The sequence below is a fragment of the Triturus cristatus genome, chromosome 10, assembly GCF_964204655.1.
Source record: "Triturus cristatus chromosome 10, aTriCri1.1, whole genome shotgun sequence".
Lineage (NCBI taxonomy): Eukaryota > Metazoa > Chordata > Amphibia > Caudata > Salamandridae > Triturus > Triturus cristatus.
In genome coordinates this window covers 562,286,198-562,304,910 of record NC_140593.1, presented here as the reverse complement: position 1 = coordinate 562,304,910, position 18,713 = coordinate 562,286,198, and positions in this window count along the sequence as shown.

Genomic DNA, 18,713 nt, shown 5'->3' with positions numbered 1-18,713 from the left:
CAATGTAACAAAAGAGACATTTATCTGTGGCCTATAAATCTACCCACTTCCCTTAGTAACAACCCCCCTCCCACCCCCAAAAAATAATACTTGGTATACTGCCAGATCCTCACCACTCAAGAAATATTTCCTGACATCCTGCCACTTGCCACCATCCAAGACAACGTATGGCATCATTCCAGCCACACGTGACGTAGCAAGGGTGCCCTAGGACCTAATGGAAAAATTGAAAAAAAGAGACCCTTCACTCCCTGCTTTCCATCAGACAATCCACATTTGTGGTGCAGAGGTCCATTGCATCCCAGGGGCCCAGTGTCACTGCACTTGCTGTACCACTGATAACGCTCCACCATCCCCACCAGCCACTCAAAATGTTCAAATACCTGACAACTTGTAATCTCTGGGCTTCCACTCTCCCTCACAAGCCGATGTCCATGCTCTTCGTTGTTTGTGACAGGGCAGGGTCTCTGGTAAAATTAAGAGCATTTAGTGTCACAAAGAGAAATCCCCTGTAAGACTTGGATCTGCACAAAACTGCAATAGACATGATAGGAAGTGGTAGGTGGTGCTGGAGTGTCAACCCCATTCTCCCACCACCCTTGTCCATGCTGAAATCTGAAGGAGTCAAAGAAGACAGGGGTCCATCTTATGAAATTCCATTGCATCCTTTGGGTTTCTGGAGACCCGCAAGGTGAGCAAGACGAGGATGCACCCTCTTTTCCAAATGATATCACTTCATTTGAAAACACATTAGTTTTGCACTGCTGTAACATAATAGCAGGGAATGGCCTTATTATGAAAGGAAAGATAGACATTTTGAAAGGAAAGGTGAAGGATCAAAGGTCCTGAAGAAAGGATGACTTGAAGCTGGTTTCAAAGCTGTATATAAGATTTATTCTGATTAGAAAGATCCCATCCAGGCAGAGCATGTCATCACATCAACAGCCTCTTCATGTTTTAAAAGAACACATTCCAAACCAACTTAGCTAGGCAGCAAGAGTGGAACATATGACCTAAATACATTCTAAAGAAACCATGGGATCAGGACAACAATACGTAGATGCCACACATCTTCCCTCCATAAAAAAAACAAAATAAGATACAAATAAAATACATATAAATACAGGTAAGTAAGAACATGAACAATTCAAAATAAAATTATAGAAACAAGCAAGAAATGCAGGTGAATGGATACATTAACAACATGAAATCTGTTGAACAAAATCTCTCAAATATGAAGGTTTAACTCTTATCTATGAGATAATCTAGGATTACCTGTATAAACATTAGCATCTCCACTTCTTACAAGAGAACAAGTAGTTGCTGGGCTTTGAGTACCTCTATAAGGAACAACTCTCCCAAGATTTCATATTCGATGATCCTGCGTTTTGATGGCATTTTTAAATAATTTATTTACCCTGATGGGTTTCGAAATTTTCAAACTCAAACCAGGGTATTTGATGACTACTAAATCTCCAGCTGCAACCTAGGTACTTTTAACAGCTTTCCTTGAATCAAAGAGAGACTTCCTGGCTACCGCGATTTCAACTTCTCTCTTCCGCCATAAATCTGTGCTCTCATCATAACCAGACATGCCCTCCAACTTACGGCACCCAGGATGGTTCAACTAAGGTACATGGAGTTCTGCCCCTGAACAAAACAAAAGGAGATTTGCCTGTGGTACTATGCGGAGTCAACCTGTACATATGGACTTTTTTTAAGGATCTCTTTTTTCCAATCAAGCCCACAACATTTTGCCAAAGAAATCACCTCCTTTAAAACCCGGTTAAAACGCTCAACCATACCATTGGTTTCTGGCTGATACAGAGAGCATTTTTTGTGTTTAATACCACACCTCTTTAAAAATGCTTCCATCTCTCGCAAAACCAACTACACCCCATTATCAGTTAATATAGTGTTGGGATAACCTTCCCTAGCGACGAGGTTCTCTAAAAAATCAATGACACACTTTGTCTCTATTCCACTGGTAAAATGCACTTCAGGCCATCTCGAGAACATGTCTATGGCAACAATAACAAACAATTGTTGCTCATTGTGATGAACTGGACCCAAAATATCCAATGCTATTTCTTTCCATGGACCACTCGGAGTTCTCTTACTACCATAGGTTGTACTCTTGCTGTCTTGGACTTTTCACACATGGCACACTTCACGCAATCTCTCACAACTCTCTCTACTTGCAAATCCTTGCCGGGCCACCAATAAGAAGCATGCAGCCTCTCTTTAGTCTTGGACATTCCTAAATGTGAAAGATGACACAATTCAGTACGCCACTCAGCCTCAGAAACAATCTCCTCATCAATCAAGCATATATGAGTGTCATCATCATATTCATCAACACACACTTCACTCTCACTCTCAATATCCACCAACCTGGACAAGGTGTCAGCCACCCTATTTTCTACACCTGGTATGTATTTTATTTCAAAATTAAATTCCTGTAATCCTTCAACCCACTTGGTAATCCTGCAAGAAACTGAATCTATTCCTTTCTTAGAAAATATCTCACAAAGAGGTTTGTGTCTGTCCGGATGATGAATTTGTTACCCAACAAAAACTTCTTGAATTTCCTAATGGCCCAGAATATGGCCAAAGCCTCACGTTCAATTACAGAGTAGCAAGACTCAGGATCTTTTAAGGCACGAGAAGCAAACATGATAGTTACCATGCGTTCATTACTCTGCTGTGGAAGAACAGACCCTAACCCTTTGAGGCTAGCATCTGTAGTAATAATTGACACTTTTAGAGGATCAAAACTCTTGAGACACGGAGCACAATTCAGTTTATCTTTCAAAACTTTAAATTCCTGGTCACAAGCATCATCCCATACAAATTCAACACCCTTCTTGAGAAGAGCTCTCATGTTGGCACTCAGTTAAGCAAAATTCTCAATGAATTTGTCGTAATATTCTATCGTGCCTAAGAATTTCATTAACTCTTCTCTTGAAACAGGAGAACACATACGAGTAATAGTGTCTACCAACTCAGATTTAGGTAATAAACCATCACGAGAAACGGTATGACCTAAGTAATTGATGCTAGATATGGCAAACTGGCACTTCTCAGCTTTGATTGTCAAATGTGCCATATCTAACTTTCCAAACACCACGCCCAGATGATGCCTATGTTCCTCCTCACTCTTACCAAACACCAATATATCATCCTAATATACACATACTCCTTTGCAACCCTTGAGGACTTTTTCCATTACCCGTTGGAAAACAGAGGCCGCTGACACTAGGCCAAATGGCATCCTAACAAATCTGAAGGTCCCAAAAGGTGTCAAAAGGCAGTGAGGTCTCTAGATGACTCTTTTAATTGGATCTGATGATAAGCCGATGTGAGATCGATAGTGCTGAATACCTTAGCACCATCCAGAAAAACCAATAACTCATACATTTCCATGAGTTTTTTTTAATTCTCCCTGCATCTCATCTCTAATTGCAAAAGGGACATTCCTGACTTTGCAGCACGAAGGCCAGGCACCAGCACCCAGACGTTATCTCATGCTCAAAATTTTTAAGACATCCTAGACCATCCCTGAAAACATTGGGAAATTTCTCTTTTATGAGATCAATCATGATACTGTTAGAAAGAGAGCAAGAATGAACCACATTTGATCTTCTTTCAGGTATAGTAGAAGTTTTCCTATTATAAACAGTGTTAGACTTACTTTTTAATAAAATTGGAGTACTGCTACTAGGATCAAGCAGAACTCCCAAATCCCCTTGGTGGAACTAGCTTATTATGCTGTCTCCCTTTTCGGATACGTAAACCTTTCCTGATGCATAACGTTGCTCAAATTCAATAAGCCCTAATAAGTAACCCCGAAAAGGTATAGGTTCACCACCATAAACTGAAGGTTTTATATCTGGCTTCTTCAGGGAAACTTTGTGTGCCAGTTTATTTTGAAAGAATGACTTAGACATTGTTGTCATTTTTGCACCAGAATCAAACAAAACTTTGGTTAAGTAACCCTCAACAAGAATGAAATCCACAGGACACGTTTTAGACTTAACTTCTGTACTTTCAACTTGGACTACAATCTGTCCACAAACAAATTCTTCCTCCCCGACAATCTCCGTGTCAACACATTTAATTTTAGAGGAGGATGACAATACTCTTGTTTTACACACAATCGCAAGATGTCCCTTATTTTTGCACTTTGAACATACATTTTTCAGAGTAGGGCAATTTTTATCGTTTGCCAAGTATCCAAGTTTATCACACCTGTAACACCTTCTTATGGTAGGCTTATTTCTCATTTCACTTCCTTCAACTTTGCCCACGGGATTCTTAGTATCAATCTTTATTACCTGTACCACAGCTTGTTTATCTTTCTGAATTATTTCAACACACTTCAAAGAGTGGTCAACTCTTTTTGCAACCTGTAAAACCTCATCAAGAGAAGATTCATCTCGCATTCATAACTCTTCCCTTACTTTCTCAATATTACACCCTACCATAAATTGATCTCTAATCCTTTCATCCACCAGATTAGCAAATTTACAAGATGAAGCCAGTTTTCTAGGGTAAGTAACATAAGTCTCAAATGATTGTCCTTCACCTTGTAGCCTCTTAGCGAAATGGTACTTTTCCAAAATTGTGCTGACTTTTGGGAGAAAATGCTTGTCGAATTTTTTAATGCATATGCCATATCCATTAAGCCTTTGAGCCTCAGCATCGTTCAACTCAGGAAGATGGTGATAAACGTCTTGGCCCTCAGAACCTAAACAATGTAGTAGAAGTGAAGATCTTCATTCAACACTAAGGGGCCGATTCCGATCCGGGTCGCAACGGCACCGAACGCGATCTGGCCGGAAAAAGTTTGAGCCATACGCGTGTTTTCCGCCCGACTCGTACAGCTGTAAGAGCGAGCCAGTACGATGCGAGCTACATGAAAATCACCGACCGAGACGTTTCCGGGTCCGAACCGCTCCGTATGTCTCGGTCGTAAGCTAACCGTGGCGTGCAATGGATACGATTCACGACCGAGCCACTACGAAGCACGCGTTGGACAGCCTGTGCGAGCCGGAATGTCCGGCTCGCAAAACCTCCCGAAGTCGGACTTCGGGGGTTCGCGTCGGACCCGCCGACACCCGCAGCCGTACGACTCGCACACAGGGGGAGACCCATGGGTCTCCCCCACACAGGCATGTACGGCGCGGATGGCACCGACACGAACCCGCTGTAGGGGGGGCACTTGTTCGAGACGTACCCATTCAGTCAATGGGCGCGCATGTATGCGTCGTACAACTGGCTCCCATTGACTTCTATGGGAGTCCGACCGAACCAAGTCCGACAGCATACGTGCGCATTGTACTCGCTCGGTCGGACTGTAGGGGTCCGGCTTGGTCGAAAAACACTCCGGATCCGACTCGGTCAGAGTGCTTTCCGACCCGGATCGGAATCGGCCCCTTAGTGATGTTCCACAAACTTTTGCATAACGCTCAAAGACCTTCTTCCATTTTTGCCATTTTATTGGAGGATCTCCAGGCGACACCAGGAAGAATGGAGGAGCTGTGACATTTTGCATTGTCTAAAAGGGTAAAAAAAAATGTTTAAAAAATGAAACAAGCTAGACAGTATAAGTGTAAAGCAAGTGTGCCTGTCAGTGTGATGATTCTCAAAATGATGCACACAATGCAGGCGTTGTTCAAGTGTGCCTGTCACTCTGATAATTCTCAAAATTATGCACACAATGCAGGCGTTGTTCAAGTGTGCCTGTCACTGCAAAGATATGTAAACGATAAAGAACTTTCTTAGAAGTGTGCCTGTCACTTTGATGTTTCACAGAATGATGCACACAGTGCAGGCGTTGAACAAGTGTGCCTGTCACTGCAATAATTCTCCAATAAACATGAAATTAGCCAAACATAACAGAACAGGCAGAGTTGCAGTGTGCCTGTCACTGCAAGGTACTAACTCTGGTAAAAAAAAAATATTATTAATTAAAACAATAAAGGTGATAAGCATGAGTGTGTGCGCATCACAGAAGTGACAGGCAGCCCAAAAAGAAAATTAAATATATGTGGTATGTCTTTCCAAGGTTGAAAGTACTCTCAAGATGGCCGCCAGGAAATGACCAAAAAAAACACATAAGCAGGATCAGCAGGTTGAGTGGCGTTGACAGCACCGTTAACCAGTGTTTTCAGATGAAAGGAATGGAGGCGCTGAAATCACATGCTGCTGAATGGACACTAAGGTCAAATTAACTGTTCCTTATTTAATAGTGCACAGTGTGGACTATAAAGATACAAACAGATGCTCTACTGACAGGCGCACTGTGGTATTGACACACTCCTTGCCAATGTCCATGCGCTGAACTCACACGCTCCGCTGCTGACACGTGCGTTTTAATATTGACACACGCGGTGCTACCACACGCTGTCAGTTACTGTGGTGAAGTATCTCTCAGTCAAGCAAAGTCATGCAGGTCCTTCAAATTATAAATAGACGCGCTATCGACCCGCGCACTGTGAAAATGAAATACTGTCAGGGCAATTAGACCTGTAAACACTCTGAAGGGTCCCACGCGCTGAGCTCACATGCACTGCCGACCCAAAACAAGCTTTAAAGTTAGTTTTTCTTTTAAACTCGCCGTCGTCAAAGCCCCAGTAATCCTCAACAATGGACAGCAGAGCCCCTGAAATGTAACACTAAGTTCATAGCACCGCAGACGTACAGTACCGTTGCGGGTAGAGAAGGTTGTAAAAGCTTAATAAACCTTCAGCCTTCAACGGACACTAATGCTTCAGAGTTTTGGAACAAAGTCTGTCAATTTCCCTAGGATTAGCAAATTATAGAAGAGAGAATGAAATACACGCAGAGTAGACATTACAGGAGGTGAAAGTCCAAATAAAAAAAACTGTACTCACGACCTGTTGGTTGAGGTGGATAAATTAGAAATCTTGCTGTTGGAATTTTTTCACTACAACCTGTTCAGGCTTGTCATCCTGCCGACTACGCCAGTGAAGGATCGAAGGTCCTGAAGAAAGGATGACGAAGCTGGTTTCAAAGTTGTATATAAGATTTATTCTTATAAGAAAGATCCCATCCAGGCAGATCATGTCATCACATCCACAGCCTCTTCATGTTTTCAAAAGAACACATTCCAAACCAATTTAGCTAGGCAGCAAGAGTGGAACATATGGCCTAAATGCATTCTAAAGAAACCATGGCATCAGGACAGCAATAAGTAGATGCCACAAAAGGATATGAATTATATCATCATCTTCCAGGATGTTGGGATCAAAATGTGTGAAATTATGTTTTCCAGTGGATACCTTGATAAGTATCTGTACTGCCATGTAATGTTGTATGGATGTATCACATATTTTGATCCCAATATCCTGGAAGATGATGATATACTTCATATCAGTTCACACAAAAACCGTATAACTTGGATGGAATCTTATACATTTGTTATGTACACAAACAGATATATTAGCACTCTACCATATTAAGCCCTGAGGAAGTTCTAAATTTAATTGGAATTAAACGCGTTGTCTGGATGTTATTGTGATTTGGATGCAATAAGAGAAAGAATAAACACCCTGTTTTGATTATACGCATTCAATGCTTATTTGGACTACAAACTGTGCACCTCTCCAATTGCTATTATCTCTGTAAACTGCTGGACAGTGGTACCAAACAACGGCAGGTACTGGATGAGTAGTGCACAGGACTATACTCTTTCTTTATATTTTGAACGAGGTGCTCTTGTCTCAGTCCGCCGTTGTTTCAAGTGTTTGTGCTTTACAACAAGTTTCATGGGTAGTGAAATTTCTGCACATAAGATGAGAGCCGTAGTAATCGCACAGGGTGTTCTGGTGACAGAGTTGCATTTAGCACCTCAGCTTTCTCATTGTGTAAGTGACAGCTCATTCAGTGATTGGCAAGACCAACCCTTATTACACCTCAAACACTTGGCTGGCTATTAATGATCTAGGAATGTCTCCACCAGTGGTTCCTCATGAGACTGCTAAATATCCATTTGGCATTTTGGTAGACTTGAAAAGGGCACTGTTTGATTCTTCCTGGACCTACTCGACTGCCTGTTCCCCAAACTTGCTATTCTCCTGCAGGACTTTAAGTAGGTCGGTTCACGCTGGGTCTCAGTAATTATAAATTAACTTTGAAGTAGGTACTTATCAGGCCCTAAACTCATGTCCTTAATTTATTAGGAAAAAACACATATCGATATCACAACAGTGTTGGAGAGGTAAAAATTACTATTCCCACTCCAGTGAGTGCAACAGTAGGGAAAGTGTTGGATAGCAAAGGAGACAAATTTACTATTCCCACTCTAATTAGGGCAACATTAGGGAAAGTGTTGGATAGCAGAGGGGTACAAATTACTATTCCCACTCCACTCAGCGCAACAGTAGGAAAAGTGTTGGATAGTGGAGGGGTAAAAACTACTATTCCCACTCCAGTGAGTGCAACAGCAGGGAAAGGGTTAGATAGCGGAGGAGTAAAAGTTACTATTCCAACTCCAGTCAGTGTAAAAGTGTTGGATAGTGGCGGGGTAAAATGTACTATTCCCACTTCAATCAGTGCAAAAATAGAGAAAGTGTAGGATAGCGGAGAGGTATCAATTACTATTCCCACTCCAGTGAGTGCAACAGTAGGGAAAGTGTTGGATAGCGGAGGGGTAAAAATTACTATTCCCACTCCAGTGAGCGCAACATTAGGAAACATGTTGCATAGAGGAGGGGTACAAATTACTATTCCCACTCCAGTGAGTGCAACAGTAGGGAAAGTGTTGGACAGCGGAGGGGTAAAAATTACTATTCCCACTCCAGTAAGCACAACAGTAGGGAAAGTATTGGATAGTGGTGGTGTAAAATTTACTATTCCCACTCCAATCAGTGCAAAAGTAGAGAAAATATTGGACAGCGGAGGGTTAAAAATTACTATTCCCACTCCAGTGAGTGCAACAGTAGGGTAAGTGTTGGATAGCAGAGGGGTAAGAATTACTATTCCCAATCCAGTGAGCGCAACAGTAGGGAAAGTGGTGGATAGAGGAGTGGTAAAAATTACTATTCCCACTCCAGTGAGTGCAACAGTAGAGAAAGTGTTGGATAGCGTAGGGGTAATAATTACTATTCCCATTCCAATTACTGCAACATTTGAGAACGTGTTGGATAGCAAAGTTTTAAAAATTACTATTCCCACTCCAGTGAGCGCAACAGTAGGTAAAGTGTTGGATAGCGGAGAGGTAAACATTACTATTCCCACTCCAGTGAGTGCAACAGCAGGGAAAGTGTTGGATAGCAGATGTGTAAAAATTATTATTCCCACTCCAGTCAGTGCAACAGTAGGGAAAGTGTTGGATAGCAGAGGGTAAAAAATTACTATTCTGACTTCAGTGAGAGCAACAGTAGGGAAAGTGTTGGATACCGGAGGGGTACAAATTACTATTCCCAATCCAGTGAGTGCAACAGTAGGGAAAGTGCTGGATAGCGTAGGGGTAAACGTTACTATTCCCATTCCAATTACAGCAACATTTGAGAAAGTGTTGGATAGAAAAGGGGTAAAAATTACTATTCCCACTCCAGTCAGCGCAACAGTAGGTAAAGTGTTGGATATCGGAGAGGTAAATATTACTATTCCCACTCCAGTGAGTGCAACAGTAGGGAAAGTGTTGGATAGCAGATGTGTAAAAATGATTATTCCCACTCTGGTGAGTGCAACAGTAGGGAAAGTGTTGGATAGCGGAGGGTAAAAAATTACAATTCCGACTTCAGTGAGAGCAACAGTAGGGAAAGTGTTGGATACCGGATTGGTACAAATTACTATTCCCAATCCAATGAGTGCAACAATAGGGAAAGTGTTTGATAGCGGAGGGGTACAAATTAATATTCCCAATCCAGTGAGTGCAACAGTAGGAAAAGTGTTGGATAGGGGAGAGAAAAAATGTACTATTTCCCATTCCAGTGAGCGCAACAGTAGGGAAAGTGTTGGGTAGCAGAGGGGTAGAAATTACTATTCCCACTCCAGTGAGTGCAACAGTAGGGAAAGTGTTGGATAGCGGAGGGGTACAAATGACTATTCCTTTTCCAGTTAGCGCAACAGTAGGGAAAGTGTTGGATAGCGGATGGTTAAAAGTTACTATTCCTACTCCAGTGAGTGCAACAGTAGGGAAAGTGTTGGATAGTGTAGGGGTAAAAATTACTATTCCCATTCCAATTACTGCAACAGTTGAGAAAGTGTTGGATAGCAAAGGGGTAGAAATTACTATTCCCACTCCAGTGAGTGCAACAGTAGGTAAAGTGTTGGATAGTGGAGAGGTAAAAATTACTATTCCCACTCCAGTGAGCGCAACAGTAGGGAAAGTAGGTACAAAGTAGGTACAATTACTATTCCTACTCTAATGAGTGCAACAGTAGGGAAAGTGTTGGATAGCGGAGGGGTACCAATTACTTTTACCACTCCAGTGAGTGCAACAGTAGGGAAAGTGTCAGATAGCAGAGGGGTAAAAAATCATATTCCCACTGAAGTCAACACAAAATTAAAAACAAACAAAATATCAACTATAATATAATAATAATTACGAAAGATAGAAACATATTTTAATGTTAACAAAATCTAAAAATTGACCTACAAACATTATTTTATAAAAATGTACAAAATATTTTTCAAATAGCTATATTTAATCGAAATTAATTAGAATCAAAAACATTGTTACATAAAATAAATATTTTTTATTTCCTACCCTATAATACCACACAATTCACAACACACATCTAGGGTGCCGATTCCGATCCTGTAAAACCCGGGTACAAATGGTCATACGGAGCGTTTTCTCCGTACGACTCGTACCCCGGAATTCCACCGTACAAACCAGCAAGTACGATTCGTACAGAAATACCATTTCTGTACGAATCGTAAAAAACACTGTACGGCTAAAAAATACATACAATTCCGATCCTGGACAGTGCGTACACGACATCCGCACGGAGTCAGGCAGCGTTTTACGGACTAGCAAGTACGATTCGTACCTACAGCACTCCGCACGGCTATATTTTTACGGGAGCCAAAAAGTGCCGGAAAAGCTAAGTACGCTGCGATGCACGAGGAATAGGGGGCCCGCTACGTGACGTACACGCCATCACCCACATCGTACGTGTCATCATGTACAGTGCGTACCCCAACATTGCATATGTACGGACCGTACCCCCACCCCCGTATGTACGGACGTGACCCCAGGCGTACCCCCACCCGCGTATGTCTGCACCGTACCCCAGGCACACCCCCCACCCGCATATGTCCGCACCGTACCCAGGCGTACCCCCCACCGGAGTATGTCCGCACCGTACCCCAGGCATACCCCCCACCCGCGTATGTCTGCACCATACCCCAGGCGTACCCCAATCCTCGCGTATGTACGGTCCGTATATACGCGAGGATTGGGCATGCCTGGGGTACGGTGTGGATATACGCGGGTGGGGGGTACGCCTGGGGTACAGTGCAGACATACGCGGGTGGGGGGTATGCCTGGGGTACAGTCCGTACATACAGGGGGTGGGTGGTACGCTCAGTACATACGGGGGTGGGGGGTACGGTCCGTACATACGGGGGTGGGGGTACGGTCCGTACATGCGCGGGTGGGGGGTACGCCTGGAGTACGGTGCGGACATACGCGGGTGGGGGTTACGCCTGGGGTACGGTCCGTACATACGGGGGTGGGGGGTACGGTCCGTACATACGGGGGTGGGGGGTACGGTCCGTACATACGGGGGGTGGGGGGTACGGTGAGGACGTACGCGGGAGGGGTGGGAGGCTGGGGGGGCCGTACGACTCATACCCCAGGCACAAGTGTACTCGGGGTAGGGGTCGTACAAAGTTTGCTCTGTACGGGACCTTTTCCATGCGCTTGTGTTTTCGGATGGGCGGTACGGATCGTACTTGCGCGCTCGGACTTCAGTTTTACGAGTTGTAAGTAAACCTGTCCGGGGATGTCTCGTAGACTTTTCCCGAGGCGATTCGTATGTATTTTCCACGTACGAATCGTTCTTCGCCGTTTGTACGGGACTTGTACGATTCGTACGTAAAAAAATACAGATACGAGTCGTACGGGAAAAAAAAATCCAAGATCGGAATCGACCCCTAAATGTCTAAAACAGTGTACCTCCATAATTAAGATAATTAATATAATTAAATATCAAATAAACAAATATTACTAATTAAAAAACAAATTAAAACAGTTAAAAATGTATATACTCACCAAACTTTACCCCTATAAAACCTAAATCCACAAACAAAATAAAAGTAAACAATTACCATAAATTTTAATCTATTAATGAATGAATAATAAGAAGCAACTAATTATTACTATTAATAAAACCTAAAATACTTTCCACCCTCTACCCCAATAAATACCACAACACACACCTAAAAATCAGTACACAATTCCCATAACTATTTTACATTATTAACAACAACTTATTAATAATTAAAAATAATTTATTTCCCATCCTTTACCACTATAACCCCCACAAATCACATCTAAAATTAATTACTCACTTGCCATTTTTAATTTTTAATTAATTAATTAGCATTATTTTAAAATGAATTATTAAAGAATTTTAAATAAATTACTTCCCACCCTATTCCCCTAAAACCCCACCACCCATTCCTTAAAAAAACACAATTAACACAATTAATTACTAATTAATTAATATTGATTAACAAGCAATTGCTAAATAATGATTAATAAATGTATTCCTACAATTAACACTATAAATTATCTATTAAATAAATATTAATATATAAAAATTATTACTAAGGTGCCGATTCCGATCCGTTAAAAATAATTTGCGTACGACCCATATCCGTATTTTTTTATGTACGAGTCGTACAAGTACCGTACAAACGGCCAAGTACGATTCTTCCGTGAAAAATAACTACGAATAGCGTCGGGAAAAGTCTAAGAGAGTGCGTCGGAAAGTTTTCACGTCCGAATATCGTCGGGAAAAGTGTACGAGAGTGAGCCGGACATTGTTTACGTGCAAATCGTAAAACACAAATCCGAGCGCGCAAGTACGATCCCGACCGTCCGTCCGAATACACAATCGCACGTAAAATGGCCCGTACGGAGCCAACGCAGTAGCACACATGTACACGGGTAAACTGATGCCCGTGTACGAGCCGTACAGCCCCCCCACCCCCAAATATGTCAGCACCGTACACTACCCTGTCCGCACTGTACCCCAGCCCTGCAACTGTACGTGCCGTACCCCCCCATGTACGTGCCGTACCCCCCCATGTACGCGCCTTACCCCCCCTGTCCGCACTGTACCCCAGCCCCGCACCTGTACGCGCCGTACCCCCCATGTACGCACCGTACCCCCCTTGTACGCGCATCACCCCCGCATGTACGCGCCTTACCTCCGCATGTATGCCCCGTACCCCAGGGCCGCACGTGTACGCACCGTACCCCCACCGCATGTACGCGCCTTACCCCCCCATGTACGCGCCGTACCTCCGCATGTATGCGCCGTACCCCAGGGCCGCACCTGTACGCACCGTACCCCCACTGCATGTACGCGCCCTCCCCCATGTACATGCCCTCCCCTCATGTACGTGCCTTACCCCCCATGTACGCGCCGTACCTCCGCATGTACGCGCCGTACCCCAGGGCTGCACGTGTACGCACCGTACACCCACCGCATGTACGCGCCGCACTCCAACACCGTGCCCCAGCACCCTCACCCAGCATCGCGTATGTACGGATCGTACCTACGCGAAAAAGACTCTTACAGAACCAGGACACTGTAAAACAGCACAAGGAGGGTCCATTCGACTCGCACAACACCACAAAACACGTCTACATGACAAAATACATCTCAATGACTGACCTGGCACATCCAAACAGGCAAACAGAGGCCCCAAATCACACCCACCTCTTATAACACACCCACCAAAATTCAAACACAGCCACACCCAAAAATTGACCAATAAAAAGGGCCCACACACACAACCCATGAGCCTTTGCAACAGACCCACTGCTGCCAGACCCCACTGAGAAACAACTCCACTGAGAAACAACTCCACATTACTCATACCTCCACACCTTCACTCACACACCTTCACACAACCTCCTCCACAAACATCCCCCTCTTCACATTCACACACATCGTCACATTCACACCCACACACCCACAACCATCCACACCCACACCCACACCTCACACCATGCCCACAGACAAGAATCCAAAGTTCACAACGGCGGAGCTGGACCTTCTTGTCAACAAAGTCATCAGAGTCGAGCCACAGCTGTTTGGAACATTGGTCAGACAGACCAGCATAGCTGAAAAATCTGCCATGTGGCAGAGGATTGTAGATAAGGTGAATGCTGTTGTGCCCATCCGAAGGACCAGGCATGAATGCCAAGCCAGGTGGTACGATCTGCGCAGGGCGGTCAAGAGGAAAATGAACGAAGAGTATGCCCAGAGTAACATCACTGGAGGTGGGCCGCCCCACAGACCCGTACACTACCATCCCTGGGAGGAGAAGGTGATGGCCTTGCTACCGCCGGTGGGAGTCCACGGAGTGGAAGGAGTCGCAGAGCCTGGTGAGTACACAAACAACTTACGTAACATGGAGGCAATGGGGTCCTCACCACATATACACCAAATGCACGCAACTTCCCCCAAGCACTCACCGCACACAACCACACTCAAAAACCACGCTCATGCCACTAACGTCTCCATGCACCCTTCACAAATCAAGGCAAGGCCATGTCCAAGGCTACAACAACCACAAACACAAGACTGGATGTCCGGGAGGCTGGGAGGGTGGGCCCCACACAACACATTGTGAAAATGAGACGCAGACACCAATGCCCTCAGCCCATATGGCATAGGTACATACCCATGCACAATGCACAGGGACTGGCAAAGTACTGACAAGGTAGCTGACACTTGGCCCTGCTGTATGCAGCACAAGGCCCTCCTGGGACCACTGTACACTCAAACACCAACTCCACAAGCACAGGTATCTAGCACAGGAACTCACACTCACTGTCATGCCAGCATGCACCATGAGGGGACAGACACATCACCTGGGAGACCCAATGACAACTCACACTACACACAACAGCACGCCCGGTCACAACCCCCTCCCCTAACACAAGCACACACCCCCGGGGCAGGCAACGGATTTACACACTCCCACAATGGACATGTGACACAACAAGACCAATCCAGAGCCAAATAAGCATCAGAGCCAACAATCTACACGTCAAACACTCAGGAGAACATCCCAATCTGTCCCCCGCAACATACCCATCCCCAAGTGGAATGCTAGGCACATCCAACTACCTGGAGGAACTGTGTCAACTTGAATATGTATGAAACATAGATCTCGCATGAAATACCATTAACATTGTCTCTCTCTCACACACAGGGCAACGTCGACGATTTCCCCCAACACTGGGGAGGAAGAATCACAGTCCCAGGCTCCGCGTGAAGATGATCCCACCGGCAGCGGCGACTCTCACCACTCCGTGGATGACCCCGACCAACCTGGACCCTCTGGTGCCCAAGCCCCTGCAGCACCTGCATCAGGTACATCTGTGCCAACCACCACCCCCATTCCTGCCACATCCCAGGACACACCCAGGAGCCCTGCTCGCACTGAACAACAGAGCCGTCTGACCAGGAGGGACAAGGTTCTCCGGGCACCCAGGAGGAGGCAGGCAACCCTGCAAATGCCATCCCTCAGGGGTCCCGTAGACCCGATGTGCCCACAAGGGCAGGCCAGGCTCAAGTGGGCAGGGGTGGTGGGAGTGGAGGCAGGCGGAGGCGCGAACCTGACCAGCCAGCTCAGGACACCGGTATGTCACACATACGCAACATCCTGGACTCATACCGGCGTGACACCAGAGGCATCAACCAGGTCGTGTCCAGACTCTCCGAGATGCAGGGGACCCTCGATGAGATTAAGAACCTGCAGGTCGAGCATCATGCCAGTCATCAACAACACCAAGGACGAATGGAGGCAAGACTGGCTGAGCTCCTGGCAGTGCACAGGGACGTGAGCCAATCACTCGGTCAGATCGCCCAAAGCATCGGCAACCCTCCCTGTGCCACCAGGCGTAGACCAGCACCAGACACAGGGAGGGAGGAGGAGGAGGAGGATTCGTCTGACGGAGCGTCCCCAGCATCGTCAAGGCCTGCATCTGAGGGTCCCCCGGAGGAAGGTGGGTCGTCCACGGAAAAGACCGTGAGAGTCAGCGGACCATCCACATCTCCCAGGTCACCTGGCCTGGCACCTGGCCCTCTGGCGCAACAGCAGCACCTCATCCAATGACATTCTCTGCCACATGGACTTGCTGGTCACAGTCTGACCAATGATGACCAACACTGTGCCCTGGACTCTGATGACTTCCAATGCCAAGGATACCATCTCCCCCTGTGAACTTTGGATTCTATTCCCCCGGTAGAGCACCTAATTGCATCTACCAAACCACTTACCCCACCGCAAATAAATATATCACTTTGGACATGAGACGTTCCTGTCATTTTGCATTATTCAACGACATATGTGTGTGGAAATGTCAAACTATGCCTGAGTGTTGAACTAACTCCAGCCATCCATACCCTGGGATCAGAGTCTGGTACAGGACACACATGGGTCACAAGGTATCATTCAATGTAGGCATGGAGCACAACACTCACCTGTGATGGCCTCTGGCTGCTGAGGGGGTGCTTGCTAAACTGTGCGGTGAGACCTATTTGGGAGATCATCATCAAGGAGTAGAGGTCATGGCTCATGTGGAGGTTCCCGGGGAGGGAGTCCCAGGTATGTGTGGCCAGGTGGGAGAACAATGTCCTGTATGCTGGAGTACGGTGGATGTGAAGAACGGTGGCCAGGGCAAGGTTGGATGCACGGAGATGGCCCAACGGGATCTAGGATGACAGACGTACAAGGTTGGTTGGGGTCGGGGTTGTGGACTGCCTCCTGAGTGTGGGTGGGGAGTGTGGAGGTCATCCTGCAGCAGACAGTGATCCATTGCAGCTATCTATGGTGGACGGTGAGGTGGCTGGGGCGCAGGGTGTTGAATCTGAGGCGTGCAGATGCACCCTGGAAGTGGACCAGTTTCCTGGGAGTTTGGATGTACTTGCTCCGTAGAGGGCAGGGCAGTATTTGACACGGGTGTTGTCATGGACCTGGGGGATGGTCTGTCTTTTCTTGGAGTGGATCAATCTGTGGATCATGTGCATAATGAAGAGGGCATTGCAGCATGAGGTACAGATGGTGTGGACTAGCATGGCATATGTGAGCGAGCCAAACATGATGCACACCATCTTGTGTGTGTGGCCACTGGGTAATTGTGCAGGGCTCTTGCGGGTGGGACACAGGCACTTGACCCAGCTGGAAGGGGACAATCCTCAGATGATCACCTCAGTCCTGTACAAGTCCAGCCTCAGGTGGCTCGTGTTCAGTCATTCATCAATGGATCTCATGCATACTTGAATGATGGAACTGCCAATGTCTGTGTCTTTGTTGAGGGTGAGGAGCACCTGGCTGTCAATGGCATACGAGCTGATGATGAGGGGCTGTGCGCATGTGATGGTGGAGAGGGGGGTCCTGGACACTCTGTAGATTGACATGCTGAGAGATGATACCTGTGCCATGTCCCAGACGATGACACCATACTACATGCTGAAGCCTTGAGTCCCACTCCCATGCCCTTGCTGGGCTACAGAGCCTGTGGGGAGTATTAGGGACGTGACCTGGTTGGTGTGACAGGGCCTGGAAGGCGGGGCAGCACAGTGTAGGCAGTTGGAGTTGCACACTCAGCAAGGTGTCGTGTGTGTGCCCAGGGTATGTCTGACAGCAGGCGTTAGATGTGCGGATGGACATAGCTCGGAGTGTGGCTGATACATCAGACTGTAGTGTGATGTGGGTTATGCAAGGATAGGATAGTGGTGCAATGTGCACCTTGCATGTGCTGATGGTCCAGCCTTTGGCACCGCATGGTGACAACAGTGGCATAGACAAGCTGAGGAGAGCCAAATGAATGGGTGGAGGGAGGAAGTGAGGAGCATCTTGGAGGCGTGTGTGTTGCCAAATCTGGATACTCTGTGGGCCCTTGCTGCAGGGGCCACAGCAGGAGGCGGCATCTCCTTGCAAAATGACAGAATTTGCACACATAGACTAGGATGTCAGAAGGACAACTGCAATAGGCGCGTGTGTAAAGTAAGGAGTGTCCAGTGTCACATGGCACACCCAGAGACAATGCATGCACAATCACCAAAGAAGCATGACACCGGATCAGGAAACTGAAGGCCGACCTGCGCACAGGAGACACACCCTCAGCAGCTGTTGATGGCCCATTGTGTGGACCAACATGCCAAAAAACATACACGACCTTGTACTTCATGCCCAATAGGGAGCCTAATCCATGAGCAACTGCATGCATGTTGCTAAACTACACATGGACTCCTATGCATAATCTTCCACAACTATGCCAGGTATGCCGCATGCAAAGTGGCAAGAGACCTGCATTGACAGAGATGAGGCACCTTGGAGTGTGACGAACACCTTTATTACTCAGCCTCACACTAAGGGAAATGCATCAATTGGAACAGACTCACAGGTCATTTGGCTGACCATGTGTGACCTACACTGGACATCCCCTTCAACACACAGATGTGTAAATCCTACTGAGCTGGCAC